Source organism: Bidens hawaiensis, unplaced genomic scaffold (genome assembly GCF_021521415.1).
Source record: "Bidens hawaiensis isolate Kalapana, Puna unplaced genomic scaffold, B.hawaiensis_p1.1 tig00044229_1, whole genome shotgun sequence".
NCBI classification, from domain to species: Eukaryota; Viridiplantae; Streptophyta; class Magnoliopsida; order Asterales; family Asteraceae; genus Bidens; species Bidens hawaiensis.
This window is the reverse complement of record NW_027497858.1, coordinates 66,669-83,335: the sequence shown is the minus strand read 5'-3', so window position 1 is coordinate 83,335 and position 16,667 is coordinate 66,669.

Sequence of the window (16,667 nt, the reverse complement as noted above, 5' to 3'; positions counted from 1 at the left end):
TGAACGGATTATGGTCCATAGATAGTTAATATGTTAGAGTTTTGTTGCAAACAGTTTCTGGACAGATTGTGTTGTTGATGTTCAATTGATTGTAACGGGGTGTAAATGTAAAAATTGGTTGAGATAATTGATACTATAGTAAACTAGGTTGAGTCTAGTTTCTAAAGAATGTAAATTTGCAATTTTTGGACGTGTAAAAGTTAACCTTTATGATTTTACAAAAACGTTGTGCAAAGCTGAGTTGTTAGACCTGCTGTTATGTTGTTTTGTAAATGTTATATCTCACGAACTACGAGACCAATTGGGTTGGTTCCACTTCTGGAAGTTTAGTTGTTGAGCTAGGAACCTAACCTAAGTGGTCTTGCATTTGTTGGATTTTTCTTTTAACGGGAATTTTAAATAACATTCTGTTGCGCATAAATTTGACTGTTGTGAGTTTGCTGTGGTAAATTGGTCATTGTGAGAAACATATATGGAATAAAAATACAACAAAATATGTTCTAGAAACTTAACACATATATGCTTTTGTGATGATTTTTGGTAAATTAATTGAGATGCTATGATCGGTAGAATAGACTAGTTTTACAAGTAGAATTCTGTCGTTAAGAAACTAGTTGCTGAATTTTGTAAAAGTTGCATGAAACTTGGTGATTGCTAATTAATTGTCGTGTTTTGACCAAATTGCCCTTGAGGGGAATGATTGCTAATTAATTTTCGTGTTTTGACCAAATTGCCCTTGCGGGGAATAATTGCTAGTTAAGTGACCAAATTGCCTTTGCGGGGAATAATTGCTAGTTAATTGTTATGTGTGACCAAATTGCCCTCATGGGAGTAATTGCTAGTGATGTACATTATTAATACATGACACGTAAATAATTGCTCACACACGTATCGTATCACAAATGTACTCGTTAAGTCACACACGATTCACAAACAAACACGAAACGTATCTTGTGATTAAGAATTATGTGCCGGGTCAAGAGACTCGATATTAGTTCCGATACTTAGAAAATCTCCTTGTTGTTTTAGGACGCTAGAGAGAGTTTTCAGTGACGCGCATCACTTGGTGATTTATTTTGGGAATTCTTCGCAAACAGTGAGTTTCACTTACTCCTTTAAACTGTTTTAAACGTTTTTCACTTGGGGGAGATAACATACTCCGATAAACGCATTTACGATTTTGTTAGTAAATTATATATCACTTGTAAAACCTAAGTGGCAAACGAAACATTTGAAGTCCTACACATCGAACCGGTTAATATTTGGAATAGCGAGTCACTGTTGAGTAGTACTACTGGGTTTGACAAACCCCACCCAACGCTAAACTCGAATGGAGGTCGAGCGGGTGTAATTTTGGCTAACACGTACCATGGTCTGGATGACCTGGTGACAAGGCACTTGATAAACAGTCAGCTTCGGTGTCGAACACTTAGTAATACTTTTTGTATAGGCTAGCTACCTATCGATATATAATTGATTTAACACTATCTTGTAACGCAAAACGTTGAACGCAAAACGCTGAACGCAAAACGCTGAACGCTTTATTTTATTTAAACTTGTGAACTCACCAACCTTGTGTTGACACTTTTAGTATGTTATTCTCAGGTAGCCGAGGCGGGCGTGCGGTATAGGATCATGCATGGTTTTTGAACATTCTGATATGCAAACATGTTTTTAACTATTATTACTTGGGTTTTTAAGTCGTCCTGCGTGACGCAACTTTTTGTCTTTTAGTTTTTACGCTTCCGCACTTAATTTCAGTTAAACGTTTTTATGGTTTGATTATAACTAATGATTCCGATCCTGTTAGTTCACACCCTCTGACGGTAAAACTCCGTTAGTGGATTTTGAGGGTGTGACAATACGCATGCATACGAAGATGAGGAGTTTAGTACGATGATTAGTTATGAGAATGAAAATGTATTGCCCCCTGTAGACGAAAAATACTTGGGGAAGGAATCTCGATATGACTATTACTGCAATGACGGTCGGGATTTAATTATACGTACTAAGGTATGCATTTCTTTCTTGATAATCTACTAATGTATTTGTTAAATTTGAAACGTTAAGTTTTCAACATGTACATTTGTACAATTGTAGCTAACACTTACATTTGATTGTATCAAGCACAAGTGGACCATTTTTGGTTATCACGGACGTCAACCATTGGCTCGCATCGTTACTTAATATTAGACTATTATAATATAGTTGTAATATATTATGTAATATGTTCTCATTATTTGTTGAGCCTCATTATTATGTAATATTTTTTTCATTATATGTTGAATCTCATTATTAATTATTAAGTAAATTTGCTTAAATTTGGATTTGAAATAATATGGTATGTTAACCTATTTATAAAGGTGATTGGAAGTTATAGGGACTAGATTATCATTGAATGATTTTCGGCTAGCAAAGTAGCCGTAATTCATAGCCATGTACACGTTAACCTAAGTAATTTGATTTATATCATAATTATCTTGGAAGTATAAAAGACAATATTTAATTGACAATAATATCTTATTTTCTTCATATAAAGGACATTATTATTTTACCTAAACTACATCATGCCAACCATTAACATAAACTAAAACCACATCAAAGCTAATATTCATTCATATAATTAAAAAGTAGTAGATAAAAAACTTAATGTTCAGAAATATATAATCTTACGTTAAAATCAAATATATCTAATTAACAAGATAGATTATGAACATCAATTGGTCTTCACTCCAGTTGAAACTGCCCCTCAACCCGACATCAATCAAGTTCTCTTCCCGAAAATCGTCCCATTTACGAACCTTGTATTGACGCGACTGGTAATACCTATCGTTTCGGCGAGCAACTGTTTCAAAAGCATCCCCATAATCACCAAATCTGAACTTCAATCTGAAGTTCCTCAACGGGATGTTGTACCGGTTGACAAATTGAACCGGTAGTTTCTTCCATATTAAAAAACAAAATTTCAAGTATAAATTTTTAACTTATTATACAATAATCTTTTATTGAAATTATAATAGTAAATAAAAGAATGGGTTATAACTTACGAGGGAACCCTTAACCACCCTCTTATAGGTGTAGTCGTATTCCAGCCCTTGAACGTTTGTGTAGTCTTCTTCATTAAATCCAAAAGAACATGCATACTTAATATTTTGATCAAAATTTAAAAAATCAAAATCGGATTCAGATACTAGATTGTATAATTAACTATAACCCTAGTTCATGTATTAATAACCACGTTCATTATACGCAAAACTCAAATAGAAAGGAAGACGAAATATCGTGCATGGTTGCATATGGTTATTCATAAATCGATCAAACGTGATGAAATACCTTCGTTATGTTATAGCAACGTGATGGATATCGCCAAGATTTTGATTTTTTTTTGAAAATTATCTAATAGATTAGGGAGTAGGGACAGGGATGACAAAAAGGTGCTTGGATACAACGGCTTATATATCGTGTTTTAACAAAAAATGCCCAAATTATCATCTTTTAATATTTTTACACACCTAATTAAATGAAAAATTATAATCTGGTTAATACCGTTCTATAAAGTCAGGAATTATTTTTAGAGTCACATTGTTACATAAATACATGACCGTAACACACCTTTAGTCACACGCTTTTGTAAAGATTTTTTTGTGACTATAAACTACTAAGACAACACGAACGTTTCCTTAAAAGAATGTAATATGTAATGTTTACATGTTGACTAAAAAGTAATTACACTTTACTAAAATTTCCTTAGTAATGAACATTTAGTCACACCTAACAAAGTGAAAAATTAGCTTATGTTACTTCTAGTCACAAATTGTATGCATTTAACATCACCATAATATATATTTTGTAACAAAAAAGTAATTGAATATGTGACTATAAAGTACTTACACTTCAGTAACATTTCCTATACCATCCCCATTCACAAATTACTAACTCAAATCAATCATTATTATAAAACTAATTTTTCTCTCTTCAACCGACCCAACATATATGGAATAAAAATACAACAAAATATGTTCTGGAAACCTAACACATATATGCTTTTGTGATGATTTTTGGTAAATTAATTGAGATGCTATGATCGGTGCAATAGACTAGTTTTACAAGTAGAATTCTGTCGTTAAGAAACTAGTTGCTGAATTTTGTAAAAGTTGCATGAAACATGGTGATTGCTAATTAATTGTCGTGTTTTGACCAAATTGCCCTTGAGGGGAATGATTGCTAATTAATTGTCGTGTTTTGACCAAATTACCCTTGCGGGGAATAATTGCTAGTTAAGTGACCAAATTGCCCTTGCGGGGAATAATTGCTAGTTAATTGTTATGTGTGACCAAATTGCCCTGACGGGAGTAATTGCTAGTGATGTACATTATTAATACATGGCACGTAAATAATTGCTCACACACGTATCGTATCACAAATGTACTCGTTAAGTCACACACGATTCACAAACAAACACGAAACGTATCTTGTGATTAGGAATTATGTGCCGGGTCTAGAGACTCGATATTAGTTCCGATACTTAGAAAATCTCCTTGTTGTTTTAGAACGCTAGAGAGAGTTTTCTGTGACGCGCATCACTTGGTGATTTATTTTGGGAATTCTTCGCAAACAGTGAGTTTCACTTACCCCTTTAAACTGTTTTAAACGCTTTTCACTTGGGGGAGATAACATACTCCGATAAATGCATATATGATTTTGTTAGTAAATTATATATCACTTGTAAAGGCTAAGTGGCAAACGAAACATTTGAAGTCCTACACATCGAACCGGTTAATATTTGGAATAGCGAGTCACTGTTGAGTAGTACTACTGGGTTTGACATACCCCACCCAACGCTAAACTCGACTGGAGGTCGAGCGGGTGTAATTTTGGCTAACACGTACCATGGTCTGGATGACCTGGTGACAAGGCACTTGATAAACCGTCAGCTTCGGTGTGGAACACTTAGTAATACTTGTTGTATAGGCTAGCTACCTATCGATATATAATTGATTTAACACTATCTGGTAACGCAAAACACTGAACGCAAAACCCAGAACGCAAAACGCTAAACGCTTTATTTTATTTAAATTTGTGAACTCACAAACCTTGTGTTGACACTTTTAGTATGTTATTCTCAGGTAGCCGAGGCGGGCGTGCGGTATACGATCATGCATGGTTTTTTAACATTCTGATATGCAAACATGTTTTTAACTATTATTACTTGGGTTTTTAAGTCGTCCTGCGTGACGCAACTTTTTGTCTTTTGGTTTTTACGCTTCCGCACTTAATTTCAGTTAAACGTTTTTATGGTTTGATTATAACTAATGATTCCGATCCTGTTAGTTCACACCCTCTGACTGTAAAACTCCGTTAGTGGATTTTGAGGGTGTGACAGATTGATATCAGAGCCATTGGTTATAGCGAACTAGAAGCTGCATGCATACTAGACTATAACCGCGACGACCCATTAGTTATAATGATACGCACTGCATAAGTTTGTGTAGTCTTTGTTATCTTATCTCTTTACCTCTTTCACTCATACGCGCGCGCATACACGGCTTACCTGTAGGGATGTCGACGCCACCCTCATCATCATCCGATCCGATGACTCATGCTCATGGGAAAGAACCGCAGATACCTACCGCATCGCCACCCCGAGTAGTTCCGGAACTCGAAGTGCCTGCACCGAAGAGGTACCGCTTATCCGGAGGCATGTACGAAATCGAAGTTAGCTGGGATTGGTACCCTAATATGATCAGACGTATGGTCTATCGCAAACATGTTCCCCCGTTACCTCACCCGAACCATCCTGCTTACCCCAACACCCTACCACCTATAACCGAACCTATAAAGCGTGTGCTCGCAGCTGTTGTTTCTTGTTTGGAGCGTGATGTTGGTTACATGCGCTATACGAGAGCGAACGTATCCGGACTGTTAAAAGATGGAACCGAAACTAAAGAGGAAATTTCCAGCATGACAGCGGTAATGAAGGAAATGCAAGAGGCTAGTGATCAACAGATGAAGATTATGAGAAAGATGCAAGCCGAGATGATAGACTTGCATGAGCAACTCCAAGTAGCAAGGACTCGAACCAAGATAGCTTTAGAGCGTTGCGATGTCTTACAATTGCAAATTGCTCAGAACGCAGCCGAACCTGGGGCAGAACCTGAGGCAGAGCCTGAAGAGGAACTAGAAGAGGATCCCGAAGAGGAGCCAGAGGAGGATCCCGAGGAAGATCCCGAGGAGGAACCCGAAGAGGAACCGGAGGAAGAACCGGCTGAGGAGGAGGCACACTCAGAGGTGTCCTCAGACGATAACATCTAAGGATGATAACACCTAGATGTCTGGAAGAAACGCTGGACACGGACGTGGTAACATCAACTTGACTGCAGCAGAACTCCAAACTCTGCTGAACGACCACGCGGCGGCCGCTCTTGCCGCACATGTTCAGAACCAAGCTGGAGGTCCAATTGGAACGTGTACCTTCAAGAATTACCTTGACTGCAAGCCCAGTACGTTTAAGGGCATTGAGGGAGCTATAGGCTTCCTGCATTGGGCTGAGAAGGCCGAATCGGCGTTTGAAATGTGTAATTGTTCCCCTACCAGTAGGGTCAAATTTGCTGCTGGAACACTTGAAGATTCTGCCCTCACTTGGTGGAATTCAAACGTGCAGATCCTTGAATTGGAACGGGCTAACGCAATGAACTGGGAGGAGTTCAAAAACATGATGCGAGAAGAGTACTGCCCTAGGGAGGAGATTGCAAAGTTGGAGTCAGAGTTTTGGTCATTGAAGATGGTGGGTTCAGAAATCGAAGCCTACACCACCCGTTCTCACGAGTTAGTGGTGATGTGTCCACGGTTGGTAGACCCGCCGAGTAAGAGGATTGAAATGTATACTGATGGGTTAGCACCGCAAATTCAGGGCATGGTGACGTCTTCCAGACCAGCCACGATTCAACAAGCGATCCGGTTAGCTCATAAACTGACGGATCAAGCAGTGACCCAAGGTGCGTTACCACCTAGGAGTTCAACCACTAAAGCCCGTGACAACCCGAGTGCTGACAACAGCAGCAACAACCCGAGCAGCGAAAAGAGAAAGTTTGACAACACAAGATCCTCATCCTCGAACCCCCCACAGCAGCAACACTACCGAAAGCCCGAATTCACCCGGAGCTTCAACAATCAGGGTCACAATAACAATAACAACCGTAGCGGGCAGGGTTCGAGCGGATACGCTGGGAAATATCCGAAGTGCAACAGGTGCAACTATCATCATGCTGGCCCGTGTGACCGTGTCAAGTGTCTGAGATGCGGAAAGATGGGTCACCAGGCAAAGGAATGTAGAGGAGACCTTGCGGCTAAGGGTGCTTCTAAACCACCTATGACGACTAAGGGATGTTTTGAGTGTGGTCAAGAGGGCCATTTTAAGAAGGACTGCCCTAAGCTGAAACAGAACGACAACAATGGAGGTAATGGAAGTGGCAGTGGTGGTGGAAGCAATGGTAAAGGAAGAGCTTTTGTTATTGGGTCGGGTCACGTCCGCAATGATCCGTACGTGGTGACTGGTAAGTTCCCTGTGAACGATTGTTTTGCTTCTGTATTGTTTGACACTGGAGCTGATAGGAGTTTTGTGTCAAAAGCCTTTAATCAACTCTTAGACTTAACTCCAACCCCGTTAGATGCTAAGTTTCCAGTAGAATTAGCCGACGGAAAGTCCGTAGAAACGAATCATGTACTTGCGGGATGTAAGTTAAAACTGTCAGGTCATGTTTTTGATATCGACCTTATTCGTTTTACGCTTAGTAGTTTCGATGTCGTGGTCGGCATGGACTGGTTATCCGAGAACCGAGCGGAGATTATATGTCACGACAAGATAGTCCACATTACTACCCCTTCCGGCGAGATCATTTCGATCCGGGACGTGAGAAACGGCATGACCACCAGCGTCATTACCCTCATGAAGGAGTAGAAGTATCTACGAAAGGGTCATCCGGCAATTTTGGCGCATATTGTTGAAAATCCCGCGGAAGAGAAGCAAATTGAAGGGATACCGATTGTGCGAGATTTTCCGAAAGTTTTCCCGGAGGATTTGCCTGGACTTCCTCCTATTCGACAAGTCGAGTTTCAAATCGAATTGACCCCCGGTGCAGCACCCATAGCACGAGCCCCGTATCGACTCGCACCGGCGGAGCTTCAGGAACTGTCCACTCAGTTGAAAGATTTATTGGATAAAGGTTTTATCCGACCTAGCTCATCGCCATGGGGAGCCCCCATCTTATTTGTCCGAAAGAAGGACGGGACTTTCCGCATGTGTATCGACTACCGGGAGTTGAACAAGGTGACGGTCAAGAACCGTTATCCTATACCACGAATTGATGATCTGTTTGACCAGCTCCAAGGATTGAGTTACTACTCGAAGATCGATCTGGGGTCTGGTTACCATCAACTAAGAGTACGCGAAGAAGATATTTCAAAGACGGCTTTCAGAACACGGTATGGTCACTACGAGTTTTCGGTTATGCCTTTTGGCTTAACCAACGCACCAGCCGTATTTATGGATCTCATGAATCGAGTATTCAAGGCGTATCTCGACAAGTTTGTGATTGTTTTCATTGATGATATTCTCGTTTACTCCAAGGACGAGGCTGACCACGAAGAACACTTGAGATTAATTCTGGAATTGTTGAAGAAGGAACAACTGTACGCTAAACTCTCGAAATGCGATATTTGGCTTCGCGAGGTTCACTTTTTAGGACATGTGATCAATGAGAATGGTATCCATGTCGATCCCGGTAAGGTAGAGGCCATCAAAAACTGGGAAGCACCTAAGACTCCGACTGAGGTGCGGCAATTCCTAGGACTGGCCGGCTACTACCGGCGTTTCATCGAGGGATTTTCAAAGATTGCTCAACCCCTCACCGCTTTGACTCACAACGGTACTAAGTACAATTGGGGAGACGCGCAAGAATCCGCTTTCCAACTGTTGAAAACCAAACTCTGTAGCGACCCTATTTTAGCCCTCCCCGAGGGAACAGAGAATTTTGAGGTACATTGTGACGCATCGATACAAGGTCTCGGTTGTGTGCTGATGCAACTCGAGAAGGTTATAGCTTATGCCTCTCGACAACTACGGGTTCACGAGAGGAACTACACGACCCATGATTTTTCACATTGTTACATAAATACATGACCGTAACACACCTTTAGTCACACTCTTTTGTAAAGATTTTTTTGTGACTATAAACTACAAAGACAACACGAACGTTTCCTTAAAAGAATGTAATATGTAATGTTTACATGTTGACTAAAAAGTAATTACACTTCACTAATATTTCCTTAGTAATGGAACATTTAGTCACACCTAACAAAGTGAACAATTAACATATGTTACTTCTAGTCAGATATTGTATGCATTTATCATTACCATAATATATAATTTGTCACACATCCATATTCGAGATGTGACCAAGAATTAATTATGCATCACTAATGATGATTGTCTATTGAACATTTAGTCACACCTAACAAAGTGAACAATTAACATATGTTACTTCTTGTCACAAAATATATGTATTTACCCTCACCATAATATATATTTTATCAAAGTTCCAAATTGGAGATATGACAAATAAATACTTATACATCAATAATGTTGCCTTAGTATTAAAAATTTAGTCACACCTACTAAAATGAACTGTGACTATAAACTACTTAGACTTCACTAACGTTTCTTAGTATTAACCGTTAGTCACACCTAATAAAGTGAACAATCACAAAATTGCAATTCTAGTCACATGTTGTTGAGTCAAGATTTGACACAAAACTGATCTGACTGAAGATTCGAATCTTCTCAACCTCCTCAGAAATGACTAACTATGGACCCGGGCACACCTTAGACTTCCGAGCAAGCTTTTACTTAGCCGGGTATGATATTTTGTCAAACGGGGAAGGTTATCTTCTTAAAGTCTTCTTTTGTGGATATCCGGGCAGAGTTTGCAAATTAGTGTATTACCGGGCAAGGTTCACTAGTTTATGCAAGTCCGGGTAAGTATCACTTTATCAAGCAATTCTGTTGTTCATAGCCAGGTATGGTTCACTCCCGAGTAAGCTTTTGGCTAACCAAGCTCATGAAGCCAAGTGATTGGAAGACCGGGCAAGGTATTCTTTAATAATACAGTGGTCCACGTAGGCTTGACGTTTTAATGGAATATCTCTAAGTAACATCGGGCAAGGTTCAACTTAAGCAAGGAACAGTGCTAGCAAGCACACTTTGCTAATAAGCTATTCATTAGCAAAGAGTTGAAGGGACCATTGAAGAACAGGGTTGCTCGTAAGGATTTGTCGGGCAAAGTCAGGAAATGTCAAGAAGATTGAAGTCTACCCAGTGAGTATTTTACTTGGTAAAATACTCTTCAAGAAAAGTCAACCCGGAAACTGATCCCGAACACACTTCTATGTTACCAAGTTCTGAAGGATGGCAGAGCACACAGTCTACTTGGAATATGAATATTGTTGCAGAGCCTACCTGGAAGACTTGTTTTAAAGTTAGGATTATTTCTGAATATGTAATTTGAATACGTTTTAGCATTTAGGGTTTCTAAAAGGAATGACAGCTGTCCTGAGGTGTCAGGCCCATAAAAGGAATAATTTGGTCACACCTTTAGGACACGGAAAACACAGCAGACACGAAAAGATAGACAGTTGAATAGAATTGTACGGAAATAGCTTTCCCTTCAAGAAACCCTAAATCGATTAACGTTTATATGATGAACATTATATGAATGGAAATCTTTTGAGGGAATCTTGATTGTGTTAGTTACCATTTGTTTTATTTTTCAGCAAGTACCCTGTTTGTTATTGATTCCGCCTTTAACAAACTTCTATTTTTCTATAAATAGCAACCCTTCATTAACTCCCTTGTCGACACATTTATCTGTGTGAGTTATGACTTGATTTTGTAAAGATCTACCTACAATCGGGGACCGGACAAGTGGCTCAGAGCTGGTCACTACTATTTTAGTAAGAATTCGTTGCTGATTGAAGATTTGAAGAACAATGACGTCAGCAGAACACTATTTCATTAAAGAGTGACGTCAGCTGCTCTGTTCTTCATTTCTTTACAGATCTACATCCTACCGGTGTTTTCTCTTCCTTATTTCAATTAAAGTTTAAACCTTTACATCTTATTTTTGTTCTGTTCGCTCCAGATTCATCAGATCTGAACAATCGGTTTTCAGATCTGAGTATTTTTTTTAATTTAACCTTTTAAAAATCTACTGATTTTGTTTTTCAAAATGTCTGGTTACGAAGAACAAGAGGTTTCTACTAATAAGATTCCTAGACTCTATGGACAGGAAAATTTCATAAACTGGAAGGTCTTATTTGAGGCAGCAGTCTGCTATAATGATGTGGATATGTGGAATTCAATCAAGAATGGACCACGTGACAACAATGAAGGTGCAAAGGCAAATGCAACTGTTGCTGTGCGTGAAATATTGAGAAAGATTGATGACAAGGTCTTAGTTATGATTAAGCTAGGACTGTCTTAGGATATTTTAACAAAGGTGGCACATCATAAAACTGCCAAGGCAATGTATGATGCCATCCTTGAGATGTATGAAGGGAATAATGAGTTGAAGAATATAAAGAAACAAAGATTGAAGCAACAGTTGGAAAGGTTCAAATACAAGGATGGAGAGAGATTGAAGTCAATCCTTGAAAGATTCTTAGCTATTGTGAACGAGCTAAGAACAACTGATTATGTCATGGCTGATTTTGACCTGAATACCAAGCTGCTCAAGTCAATGCCTAAGGAATGGTACACTTCCTGCAAATTCATCCTTCAAGAGCCCAATTTCAATGATTTGTAGGTGGATGATGTGGTATGATTCCTTCAGGCTGCAGAAATAGAAATGATTGAAAATGAAATGATCAAAGAAGAGAAGCCATGTTTTCAAGTAACCAATGCTCTCATTGCACCTATGGGGAACTTGTCAACCAAAAATCAACAACATACTCCCATCATTGAAGAACCAAATGGGCATGGTGTTGATACCCCTAAGGCTTCTGTTGGTGGTAGTTCAAGCAACTCACAAAACCAGCAGAGGTTTAATGTCCAACTCTTGGAAGAAAATGATTCAACCTCAATGGCTAGTGGACATGGACCCTATGTTGGTGGTAATGGAAGTCTTGGATCAGATTATCATGGTTTGCTCTCAATGTTCACTGAGTCTTATAATGCTTTTGTTACAAAGAACATGGTTCATACAAGCATTGTAGAAGATGATCTAGAGCAGATAGATGTTGATGATTTGGAGGAAATGGATTTGAAATGGCAAGCTGCCATGTTGGCACTCAGAAGTAAGAGGCTGCATAACAGAACTGGTAGATCACTTCTATCAGGGCCAAATGAAAAAATTGGGTTTGACAAGTTAAGGGCCATCTGTTACAACTGCCAATATCCAGGTCATTTTGCTAGAGAATGCAACATGCCAAGGAACTATCAAGTGAACCAATTTCAAAACCAACCAAGAAACTAGCATCATCATCAACAGTTTCAACAGACTCAGCCAAGGAACAACTTCAATAACAACTCCAACTATTATAACCCCAACTTCAACAACTTCCAACAGCCTCCAATGAGCAATAATCAACAAGTTGTGCCTCAGAATCAAAACTTTCAAAGAAACAACAATCAAAACCTACAAACTATGCCAAACAACTTTGTCCCTATCAATCAAAATCAACCTAGAAATCAAGGAAATGTGGCTGTCACCTCACAGCATGAGGGTGGTTTTGATTGGAGCAATCATGAAGAAGACATTGCAGATGACATCAAGAGGGAAAATGTGGATTTATGGCATTGATTGAGAAAGAAGTTGGATCATCATCTCAGGAACAATCCACTCCATTGAATGACATATGGTACATGGATAGTAGATGTTCTAGGCACATGACTTGTGATAGGAGGTCACTTGTTAATTATGAAGAAAAGTTTGAAGGTCCTATGGGATTTGGAAGTGATGAAAATGGAGAAAAGATTGTTGGTAAAGGAATCTTGACAAAAGGAAAGGTTTCATTTGATAATGTGTTTCATATTGAAGGTTTACAATACAATCTTCTAAGCATGTCACAAATGTGTGATAAGGGATACAAACTTGGTTTTGATGACTCACACTGTTTCATCTTAAAACCTGAATTTGTAATCCCACCTGAAATGATTATGATTATGGCACCTAGAAATGGCAACCTATATGAGCTCGACATGAAGGAAGCTGTTTCAAGAGGTGGTACATGTTTTGTTTCCAAAGCCACTGAAAATGAGTCAAAATTGTGGCACATGAATCTATGTCATGTGAATCTGAAGAATATGAACAAACTTGTTAAAGGTGAACATGTCATTGGCTTACCTACAACAGAGTTCAAACTGGAAGAACATTGCAGTTTATGTCAAAAGGGCAAACATCACAAGTCAACTCATAAGTCAAAGCTCATCAGTTCAATTGATCAAGTACATGAACTACTGCACATGGATCTTTTTTATCCTGTGAGTGTGCCAAGTATAGCAAAGAAAAGATATTGTCTTGTGATCATTGATGACTACTCAAGATATACTTGGGTTTACTTTTTGAGTACAAAGGATGAGACTGCAAAATTGATAAAGGGCTGTGTGACAATGATTGAAAACAAACTGAATAAGAAAGTTAAAACAATGAGAAGTGACAATGGTGTAGAGTTCAAAAATGGAGTCATGGAAGAATTTTGCACAGAAAAGGGAATATTTCAACAATTCTCAGCTCCTAGAACTCCTGAACAAAATGGTGTTGCGGAAAGAAGAAACAAAACACTTATTGAAGCTGCAAGAACCATGATAGCAGATGAAAATCTACCAGTTACATTCTGGACTGAAGCCATCAATACTGGATGCTATGTTCAGAACATGGTACTTGTTAACAAAAGGCATAACAAGACACCATATGAAATTTTCAACAACAGAAAGCCTTATATCAAGTATCTCAAGCCCTTTGGATGCAAATGTTTTCTTCTGAACACCAGGATTACTTGAACAAGTTTCAAACTAAATCCTTCGATTTCTTCTTTGTTGGTTATTCTACACACTCAAAAGCTTACAGTGTATATGTGAAAGACCATATGAGTGTTATTGTATCAGCTGACATCATCTTAAATGAGAATCAGTTCAATATAGTTGATGGTGCAGCATGGCTGTTTGATCATGAAAAATTAATAAGGTCTTTTAAGATTTATCCTGAAGACTTTGATGACTCATTCTACAAGACCAGTGTATTTGAAGAGAAAAAGAAGAAATCATTGGACTTAGAAGGGTTATGGAAGAAGGTTGCTAGCAAAGAAAAGGAGTATACATTTATCAAGGGTATCTCAAGTGACATTGTTGACCAAGAAAAAGATCATGCAGATCTCAATCAAGACAATCAAGAAGTAGAGAATGATCAAGTTCAGACTGAGGAGAACCCAAGCAACCAAACAAATGAAGAAGCAACAACTAGTGCAAGATTTCAAAATTTGTTTGAAAGAATGAATTTAGGAAACAATGGTGCATCTACCTCAAGACAATACAATGAAGAAGCACCAGAGTTTCATGATGCTGAAATAGAATTGATCATTGAATAACCAGATCTCAATGAATCAAATCTTGACACAAATATGTCTGCAGATATGATAGTTCAAACCTCATATGTTGAAAAGAATCATCCCTCTAAAAATATCATTGGGGTATAAATGAAAGAGTTACAAGAAGCCATTCTGAAATTGCAAACATCTGTTTATACTCCTGCTTTCTATCCAAAATAGAACCAAAGAACATTGTTCAAGCACTAAAGGACAACAATTGGGTGAAAGCAATGCAAGAGGAACTGGCACAGTTCAGAGATCTCCATGTTTGGGATCTGGCTGATAGGCCAAGAAACAGGTCAGCAATTGGCACAAAATGGGTTTTCAGAAACAAAAGGGATGAGAGGGGTTTGGTGATTAAGAATAAAGTTAGACTTGTGGCACTGGGATGCCTTCAAGAAGAAGGAAAAAACTTTGAGGAAGTCTTTGCACCAGTTGCAAGACTTGAGGCTATCAGGATTTTCCTTGCATATGCTGCCTCAAAGAACATTAGGGTGTTCCAGCTTGATGTTAAGTCTACATTCCTAAATTGAAAGATTTATGAAGAGGTGTATGTTGCTCAACCTCCAGGTTTTGAGGATCCAATGTTTCCAAACAGGGTGTATAAGTTAAATAAAGCCCTTTATGGATTGCATCAGGCTCCTAGAGCATGGTATGATGAGCTGTCAAATCATCTTCTTGAAAATGGTTTTCAAAGAGGAGCCATTGACAAGACTCTCTTATACAAAAGAAAGGGATCAGATTTGCTACTGTTACATGTCTATGTGGATGATATCATCTTTGATTCAACAAATGAATACATGTGTATGGAGTTTGAAGAGGTAATGAAGTCCAAGTACAGCATGAGCTCTATGGGAGAAATGAACTTCTTTCTGGGACTGCGAGTTCAACAAAAAGCTGATGAGATCTTCATTCATCAAACTAAATATGTGCAAGACATTTTGAACAAGTTAAAATGTCACGAATACAAAACAGCTTCAACTCCAATGGACACCAAAGAAAAGATGATTGCTGATGAAAAGGGGGAGCATGTGGATGAACATGAATATAGAGCTAAAATTGGATTCCTGATGTACCTAACTGCTATAAGACATGGCATTATGTATGTTGTATGTGTCTGTGCAAGATTCCAAGCAAGTCCTAAAGTCTCCCACATGAATGTTGTTAAAAGAAATTTTAGATATTTGAAGGGAAAACCAGACTTAGGAATTTGGTATCCAAAGAATCAGTCTTTTGACCTTATTCCCTACACAGACAGTGATTATGATGGATGCAACATGAGCAGAAAGTCAACCTCAGGTGGATGTCAATTTTTGGGAGAAAGGCTAGTGTCATGGCAATGCAAGAAGCAAACAACTGTCTCAATCTCAACTGCAGAAGCTGAATATGTTGCTGCATCTGCTTGTTGTGCCCAAGTTCTCTGGATTCATAACCAAATGCTAGATTATGGTTTGAATTTTCTGAACACTCCTATTTTCATTGATAATACTGCTGCTTATTTTACTGTTAAAAATCCAGTGTAACATTCAAAGACTAAGCATATTGAAATCAGGCATCACTTCATAAGAGATTGTAGTGAAAAAGGTTTAATTAAAATGCAAAGAGTTGATACAAGTGACAACTTGGCTGACCTATTCACCAAGCCACTTGACAGAACCAGATTCAACTTTCTTTTGAAAGCACTGGGGATGATCAACTCAGATGAGGTCTGATTGAGGATGTGTGCTTAGTGTGTGTCTCTATGTGCTAATTGACTATTCTAAATTGAAGTCACATACATTGAATGTTGAATGAATATGTTATTGGTTGATGTTAACTGTTTTGTGCTTAACTGATTATCTGTGCAATTTATGTGTCATTTATGCTAATGATTGACTATTAGTTAACTGCTTTTGATATTATGATAAGTAGCTTGGATTGATTAAACTGATTAAATGCTTATCTGATGTCATGAGTAATCACTTGATTATGATTGCTTGAATATGTGTGTTATCTGATCATCTTGATGTTATTAGGATAGGTTAGACTAT